Here is a 9,562-nt window from a genome sequence, read left to right as displayed (position 1 = left end):
AAAGGGGAAAGGAGGAGAGCAGAGGGGGTTAGGAGGGGAAAGAAGGAAAGAGAGGGGAGAACAGAGGGGAGGGGAGGGGAGGGGAGGAGACGGAAGGGGTAGGGAGGGAAAGGGAGGGTATGGGAGGTGAAAGGAGTGGAAAGGTGGAAAGGAGGTGAGGGGAGAGAGGGTAAGTGAAAGGAAGGGGAGGGGTAGGGGAGGGGGGGAGGGGTAGGGGAGGGGGGGAGGGGTAGGGGAGGGGGAGAGGGGAGGGGAGAATGGAGGGGGAGGGGAGAATGGAGGGGGAGGGGAGAGGGAAGGGGAAACGGGAGGGGGAGGGGGAGAGGGGAGAGGGGAGGGGGAGGGGAAGAGGGGAGATGAGAGGGGGAGAAGGGAGGGGAGAAGGGAGGGGAGAGGGGAGGGGAGAAGGTAGGGGAGAGGGGAGGGGAGAAGGAGGGCGAGAGGGGACGGGAGAGAGGAGTGGGACGGGAGAGGGGAGGAGAAACGGGAGGGGGAGGGGAGGAGAAACGGGAGGGAGAGGGAAGAGGGGAGGAATAGGGAGGGGAGAGGGGAGGTGGGAAGGGGGAAAGGGGGGACGATGTGGGACGCGGAAATCGCGCTGTCAAGTCGAACGCGGCGTCTTCCCCTTCGAACGCGGCGTCTTCCCCTTCGAACGGGCAAGACCAGTAAAGTCGAATCCTGCCCGCGGTCATTTCTCCCTGTGACACGTTGGCAAGCACCTCGAGGTACGCAAGACTTCCTGGGAATTTCTTGGGTGCGTCTGGCAGACGTGACTCCTGTCACAACAGACAATTCCTCCTTTTTTTATCTCACGTTTCGGTTTTAGGAACAACATCGTCATGACTGAGGAGAGGATCAACAGAAGAAGTAAGTCGCGTAGGGCGTGAAGTGGTCAAGCGAACTGGGTCGCGACAGAAGTTCCAGCGTTGGTATTAGAATCCATTGGTATGGATGCTCTGAAACCAGCAACTTTTCAATATTCACAATGAAATGAACAGTAATTGCAAGATTATGTCTTGGCAGGAGTGGTGATTCCATTGCTTGCATTCAGATGTTTACGTGTTAAGCGGCCCATACACGATCAATTATATTGCGCAATTTCATTGTCAATACTCTGAATTGACAATTAAATTGACCGTGGATGGGCGATATATCGCCCATACACAATTGAATTGACCGTGTATGGGGGATATAACTCCCATACACGGTCAATTTAATTGTCAATTCAGAGTATTGACAATGAAATTGCACAATATAATTGATCGTGTATGGGCCGCTTTAGTTCACTGGAGCTTGTCACTCACACGCTGCTACCTTCGCCTAAACATACCTGAAGATCATGCATGTAGTAAGCAGTTGTTTGTACCGCCTTTTGATAAAGGATCAGGCGAGCAGTGTTGCCACTGTGATCTATGCCAGATCCTACGAATAAGTGAGATTTTTACCACAAAAATTCCCACAACGAAATCTGGATTTCCACATTTTCCCCACAAAAAGAAGGAGTTATTATATACAGAAATAAGTTCATTGCAACATGTAATTTGCTCATAAAACATATCATTTGAGGAAATTTCCCTTCATAAATTTGTGGAAAATTCCCACAAAATGGCATCGGTGGGGTAGTGAGATAAACACAGGGAACTGTTGGAGATTTATTACCGACGTTTCGTTTTCACCGGGACATCTTCAGGACTACTTGAAGATAATCTTGGTGAGGACGAAACGTCAGTAATAAATCCTTAACGGTTCCCTGTATTTATCTCACCACCCTTCCACGCAACTGTCTTATATACTTCAACATAAATGTGAATCCTTAATACCACTGGGGACCTCCCCCCGCGGTTATTTCCGTCCACATTACAAAGGATTACAAAGGAGGAGCATGCCGAAAGACCTTTTGGTCCATAACTAAGTCGGATGCGAAAAAATTGTAATGATTAAAAAAAAATATATATATATATATATAAATAGATAAATAGGTAAAGTTAAATAATAATAATAATAGTATAAACAGATAAATTGGTAAAGTTAAATAATAATGATAATAATAATTATAATGATGATGGTGATGATGATGATGATGATGATAATAATATAATAATAATAATAAAATGAATAAATAAATTCATTAATAAACAAGCAGGTAAATAGTAAACAACAATAAATGGGCAGATAATAATAAATAATAATAAAAGTAACAATAAACAGACAAATAATAACAAACAAATAAACAAACAACATAAAATAAATGGCAGGCATTACAACATCTTGTTTACATTATTTGTTTATTTGTATTACTCGGGACTTAAATTCGGATCTCTCTCGCCAAGTACGAACGCGTTACCACCGAGCCATCCGGAGCTTCCACTCGGTGACTCATCGCGTGAGGCGGGAGCCACCAGCGACTAATCTTGTGGCTCATGGAAATTTGGAGTTATAAGGTCAGCGGGAGACCTTTAGGTCTATAAAGAGGCCCGATGCAGAGAAATAATACAGAGTTGGGCGAGATACCACCGGACAGGTAGTGCGTTACAGCGAAAATCTGGGGGTGCATTTCCGTCATTGCGTTATTGATTTTAATTCCCTTAGACCGGTGTCTATATATATATATATATATATATATATATATATATATATATATATATATATATATATATATATATATAAGCAGTAACGCGGACCGCTCTAAAGTAATTAAAACCGGTAACGCATCGACGGAAATGCACCCAAGATTTTTGTAGTAACGCACTATTTGTTCGGTGGTAACGCGCCCGGCTCTGTCTGTACTCTTCAGGCAGGACCAAAGGAGGCGGCCCCTTTCTCCCGCTGCCACATACGATGCGAGGAATCCCCTCCCTCTTTACCAGTGGTTCTTACCCTGGGGGTAACTCAGGTACCCCCAGGGGGTAGTTGTACCCTCAGGGGGTACGAAACCTTACCCCTGGGGGGGTACGAGACTTAATAGCCAGTGCAATGGTCCTGTATATTTACCATGAGGAAGCATAATATGCATTCATTGTATCCTACTAATTGACATTCTCAATTATAAATAAAAGAGTTCCTTTGTTCAGTAATTGAATATATTTGATAATTTCTCACCAAGGTTTGTATCACTAATCCTTTTCGTATGTTTGCATTGTATTTATATTGGATGGGGGTACGAGAATTTTTTTTTGGGGGGGAGGGGGGATAATCAAGAGGTACGGCCCCCGAAAATGGTTAAGAACCATTGCCTTAGAGTCAAAGAACCTGGCTCTCAGGGTTCGAAACCCACACGGGATGTATCGTATCTTAAACCATCCCAGACATTGTCTCTTTTCCAGTGGAAAAGTCCCAAGATCAAGTCGGAAAACAGTTTAGCGATGTAAAAGAGTTATCACACTGGGCTATTTTTCCTTCAACATCCTACCTCCAACCTCCATTTGAATAACTAGAATATGACTTCGTTTACAGAAATCTAGAGTTCTCTAAGAACATTTCAACATTATGTCTAACATTCGTATCTAGGTTTACAATCTTTTAGTTCATCATTCAGTTCTGCTACATATGACGGAAAGATAATTTTGTAACCGAAGTCGTTCTTACTTGAACGAACTCTTAACGGTCGGCGCTGGTTAAGCCCGTGGAAGAAGCCCAGTGTGATAACCTCTTAACAGGAAACTTCGAATCTATTACAAGAATTTCAAAACCTTCTATTTTATTTTCCAAAATAAACCGACCTTTGACCATTACCCACTTAAAAAAGGTAATATCGTTTAAATTAATATGCCTGGACGAAGACTGTAACAGTGGCATTCTTAACAAAAATCTTTCCTTATATAAATCTTATATAATTCTTTGGAAGGGAAATATTTAAATAAGGAAAAAATTCTTTAAAAATACCACATTAAAATTCTTACGGTGGTATTCTTAAAAAAAATCCTTATATAAATCTTATATAAATCCTTAGAAAAGGAAGATTTATATAAGGAAAGATTATTTCTAAGAACACCACTTCTTACGGTGGTATTCTTAAAAAAATCTTTCCTTATATAAATCTTTCCCTTCCAAGGATTTATATAAGATTTCTGTAAGGAAAGATTTTTTTAAGAATGCCACTGTAAGCTTCTTCGTCCAGCTTCTTATATATAAATGACGACATTTTCCTTCTCCAGATGACTGTTCACCCTCGGTACTACAAAGATACATTTCTTAGGAAACCAAATCACCTCACAGATTAGAAAATATCAAACGGAAAATACAAAAAACAATCAATTCTTCAAAGAAGGGAAGGATGGCAAGGGAAGGGAAGGGAAAGAAATATAGAAACAAAAGAAAAATAAAGGACAGATAAGGAAAAAGAGGAAGCTACCGAGATGGGGGTTGTTGTGATTGTAAGGCGTTTGGGGTAGGCTATGGGCGTGGTGGCGATTGTGGGCGTTTGGGCGCTTGGGCTCGGGTTAGGGAGGGGGTGGTTGGGGAGGGGGAGAGTGAATCCTGCCGTAGCTGAGCGACCATGTGGTATGTGTGATACAGGATTACACCATTTCCTCTCTTCGGTTTTTATCAACCACGTAACGCAGTTGTTGCATCATTCTTCGAGGTACTGAATGCACCGGGGAATCAAGTCTAATGCTTCGTTCATTGTATCAAGTGACAGGTTTAAAAAAACACATACATGCACACACACACATGCACACACGCATACACATACACACACACACACACACACACACACACACACACACACACACACACACACATATACATATATATATATATATATATACATATATGTATATATCATATACATATACATATATGTATATATTATATATTCATATATATTATATATATATACACATATATGCATATATATATACATATATATACATATATATGCATATATATATACATATATATATAACATATATATGCATATATATACATATATATGCATTTATATACATATATATGCATATATATATGCATAAATATATATATGCATATATATATATATATATATATATACATATATATATATATATTTGTGTCTGCATGGATACATACGTGCGTGTATATATGTATGCATGCATGCATGCACGTATGTATACATGTATGCATAAATGTCTGTATTAGGTGCAGCCTGTCACTCTATAATGTGAACAGCCGCTACCTTAGAGGGGAACCTTTGGGGAAATCCCGGACACCTTAGTTGCTTTCCCTTCTAGCTCTACCTCACTGGCATTGCTCGACTGGCATAAGTCTTTGGATACACGTAATAATGTTATTTTAAAGTAGAATGAACATAGTAGGAAAATGTTGAATTGGATCACTTTGTGTGTGTACTCACTTGGTCTTTGGATCACGTGTTGGACTCGTGATCGACAGCTATTTCCCTCCTGGAAGAGAGCTCAGAGCTCGTAGGTCCGATCTATGGGTAATGCTATGACCTTGCACACACACACACCCCCCAACTCCCCGCCCACGAGAGTCAGAGTAACGACCCGAGGCACAGCGATACCGAAATAATTTCGGCCCTGGGCAGGATTCGAACTGGGTACTGGGAGCACTTCTACTTCCCAGTTCAGCGCTCTACCAACTGTACCACCGAGTCGGGGTGTGTGTGTGTGTGTGTGTGTGTGTGTGTGTGTGTGTGTGTGTGTGTGTGTGTGTGTGTGTGTGTGTGTGTGTTGTATGTATGATGTATCAGGAGCACCTAATTGTATGCAAACATATGTTCTACCATCGCCAGTTTTTTACGTCCAATAATATCATCTCTTCCAGCTGGTTCATGAAAACGTCTTTTTCAGACTTCTTTTGATCGTACTGACTCTTTGAATAATTAAATTAGCATTTTATTTGTTCCTTTTTTTAGTGTATTTGTCTCGTTCAATTCTGCAATAAATTCTGTTGTCTTGATTCCTGGGATTTTTTTTTTTTGTGATTTCATAATTTCATTGCCGCTTTCACATCTTTCACAAATACTTTCAATAATTCATTCATCTTTGCCATTCACGTTTTATGATTCCTTATCCACATTTTCAATCGCCTTTACTCCACGCTCCCAATATAATCAATTTACGAATCAAGTTTCTTCAATTCACCTCTGGTCATCGTCGTTGTCCTAACCATCAAATCCTTTTTTTTTTTCTTCTTCTTCTTCCACTTTCTCTTTCTTCAAACTTCACACTGCAGTCATCAAGGACTCTTTATTTTTCTAATCCAGTTTCTTTTCCTTAGTCGTTATTTTGTTTTACTTCCATGTTTGTTTCATCAGAGACGAAGAACACGTAAGTTTGGATGTGTGTGTGCATGTGTGTATTAACACATTATAAATCTTTGCGTGAATATATATATCAGTGCGTGTATGGATGCATAAAATCATATAGGTACGTATGTAAGTATGTGTGCATGTATGTACATTTGTAGGCTATGTATGTATGTATGTATATGTGTATGTATGTACGTAAGTATATGTGTATGTATCTATGTATCTTTGTATCCTGTATGTATGTATGTATGTATGTATGTATGTATGTATGTCTATATGTATGTCTATATGTATGCATGCATGTGTGCATGCATGCGCGTATGTATATATGTATGTGTATGTATCATGTATGCATGTACCTATGTATCATGTATGTACGTATTTATATATCATGTATGTACATGTATGCATGTATGTACGTATGTATGTATGTATGTATGCATGTATGTATGTATGTACGTATGTACGTATTGATGTTTCATGTATGCACGTATGTATGTACATGTATGTATGTATGCACGTATGTGTATATGCATAAGGCATCGCAACAGGTGGCTACTTAGTGTCGATCCGTCGACCTACATTTGGGCTCTATTTGGTGACGAGCTTCCACATGATCAGTATCATTATCATAAACAATACTGACCCATTCGCAGCGTCTCATCTATATGATTCCTCATTACCATCCCAACTGTCTATAACAACGTTTCTCAACCAGGGTTCTCCGGAACCCTAAGGTTCCGCAAAAGGTCCCTAAGGGTTCCGCGAGAACAATTGAGATAAGCTAATGCACTTTTGATTTTTTATTTAATTTCGTATACGTAGCATAAACACGCACGACATATTCTTGGTTATTGTAATAATATGATATAGACATCATCCTATCTAACCTATTATTAAGATGAAAATAAAATGAGAAAGATATGGTATATGTGTTTTTTTTTTGCGCAGGGATTCCTTGATACATGCAATTTATTTTAAAGGTTACGCAAGGGTAAAAAGGTTGAGAAACGCTGGTCAATAAGATTGTACAGCACAGACTATTGCGTCATCGGTTTGATTATATTCGGACTCCCCTAAGACGTTATCGCACTGGTCATTTTTTCCTTCGATTGTTTGAGAGGATTTGCAGTCAGCAGCTTTCGGGAAGGAATGTAATATGCTGGAGGAAAATCATTTTTCTCCAGCATAACAAATAGTATTTTATGTATTTTTTGTTGAGAAAACAAAATAGTTTGCTACGGTGATTTTACGGCAGAAAAGAGTTCTGGGGATGTACCACCGATTAATCGGAGGTAGGAGGAAAAACAATCTATCATTAGGGAGCGGCTTCTCTCAGCGGCCTACGCTGCCCTACGAAATGAAAAACCGGTCATTTTTGAACGCGTCAAAGGTTTGTTATCATGCACAAGTTAACCGCATAGAAAACGGAGGGCATTGATGCAACATACTCAGTATACTGACAGATACCGAAACACACAGTCTACCTCATTCTCGCTACTTTGTCAAAACACATTTAAGTTTTTATTTCGCCAATACCAGACGATTTTATTCACCAAAGGTGATGACTTATGACAAAAATGTAGCCTTGATCGGTTCAGTGATCGCTAAAAACGAAATCAATACGTCACAGCAAACCAAACTCATTATCACTTGTCGTGGACAAGTATGATTGTCACAAGACGCTGAGCAATTAAGACATTAACTCTTTATGTCATAATCCAGTTACAAGGTTTTAAATCAGCCAAAGCATTTCATCCAATGATGATTAATTTCTTTTAAGACTATGCAATCACACTAAACGTTCGGGATTGTTATAATACAATATTTTTCCACGTGAAAATCTACGGTGGATAAGGATAATTGTCGTACAATGGTAGATTGAAAATACATATTATTTTTTTTTACTTTTTCGAAATCCAAAACCGTGAGTGTACACTTGGAGAAACGAATTCTTCGACATTTCCTGGCATGTACTTGTCGAGTTCGAATTCACATCCTATTTATAGAAAAAAAAATCACCAGTGGATATCTTGGTGACAAATACAAACATGAAACTATTTCCATTAACTTCTGAAGAATTTGTGCGACAGTTTCCTCTCTCTCTCTCTCTCTCTCTCTTTCTCTCTCTCTCTTTTTACCAAACGCTAAATACTGAGGAATTCATTCCGGCTGCACACCAGGTAGATTTATCAAAGAATAGTTTTGCTTACTTTACCTTCAGTAGTCGACAACTTTTCCTCCTCTCACTCGACGTCAGACACAGCAAGTACTGGGCCCACACGCCGACCAAAGCAAAGGAATCCTGTTGTCTCCGAGCTTCGGACAGAGAGACCTCTAGCGGAAAACGTCCATGCCAGCAACTCGCGGGTTGTTCCCTTGCCCAATCCAGGATCGATTTTCTTCACCAAACAACCCAACTATAACGAGCGAACGTCTCCTACCCCTACTCGACTTCGAGCGTCCTTTCTCTTCGGGTCATAGATCACCGAATATGGACGAGTTAATTGATACGGCTTAAATCCATTTCTTCCTACCGTACATCCACGACGCGAACGAATACACTTGTTACAAAGCTTCTGGAGGTTCCAGCGTGGGCAGGACTTGATAACTCGAGGCACACGACGTGGCCAAGGCCTTCAGGGTAGTCGGGGAAGACTTCGGTGCAATGGTTCGCGGCCACGGAGGGGTAGGGAGAGAGAGACACTCACCAGCTACCACACTATCGCGCCGCCAGAACAGCTGAGCAGTTGTATCCGGTTTTTCCTGGAGGGCGAAGACGGTCACGCCTGTAGGGGCAACCATTCTCCCATTCTCCCATTCTCTCTCTTTCTCTCGTTATATGTATCCCTCCCCCTCTCTCTTTCTTTCTCTCTCTCTCTCTCTCCTTATATGTATCCCTCCCCCTCTCTCTCTCCCTATCTCCCTTTCCCCCTCTCTCTTTCCCTATCCCCCCCTCTCTCTCTCTCTATTCCTCCCTCATTCTCTCTCTCTCCCTCCTTCACTCTCTCCCTCCCTTTTCTCCATCTCACTCTCTCTCCCTCTCTCTCTCTCTCTCTCTCTCTCTCTCTCTCTCTCTCTCTTTCATCCAATTTCATTAAGGACTATATATTTTTTACGAAACTAATAAGTTTGGGCATAGATAAAGTGTCAGAGAAGGAAATTTTCCTAACAATTGACCCTCAAGATTGAAACAAAGGCTAAACAATGTATATACTGTTCTACATCACTGACACGGATACAGTTTTTCCGACACCATGATATATAGAAAAAATACGCAAACAAAAAATAGGCCTACTGGTGCCTGTA

General features: G+C 40.7%; 1 protein-coding gene across 1 annotated transcript in view; it reads right to left on the bottom strand.

Annotated features, from left to right (window-relative positions):
* Positions 1-8,746, bottom strand: part of LOC143017763 (normal mucosa of esophagus-specific gene 1 protein-like) — a 554,471-nt gene extending 545,725 nt beyond the window's left edge. The window contains exon 1 of the mRNA XM_076172632.1: positions 8,472-8,746. The gene's annotated coding sequence lies outside the window, so the exon portion shown is untranslated. The remainder of the gene's footprint in view (positions 1-8,471) is intronic.
* Positions 8,747-9,562: the final 816 nt, after the last annotated feature.

This window comes from Oratosquilla oratoria, chromosome 33 (genome assembly GCF_046742065.1).
Source record: "Oratosquilla oratoria isolate Oo_2021 chromosome 33, ASM4674206v1, whole genome shotgun sequence".
NCBI classification, from domain to species: domain Eukaryota; kingdom Metazoa; phylum Arthropoda; class Malacostraca; order Stomatopoda; family Squillidae; genus Oratosquilla; species Oratosquilla oratoria.
The sequence above is the reverse complement of the archived record's forward strand: the minus strand, read 5'-3'. Positions and strand labels throughout refer to the sequence as shown.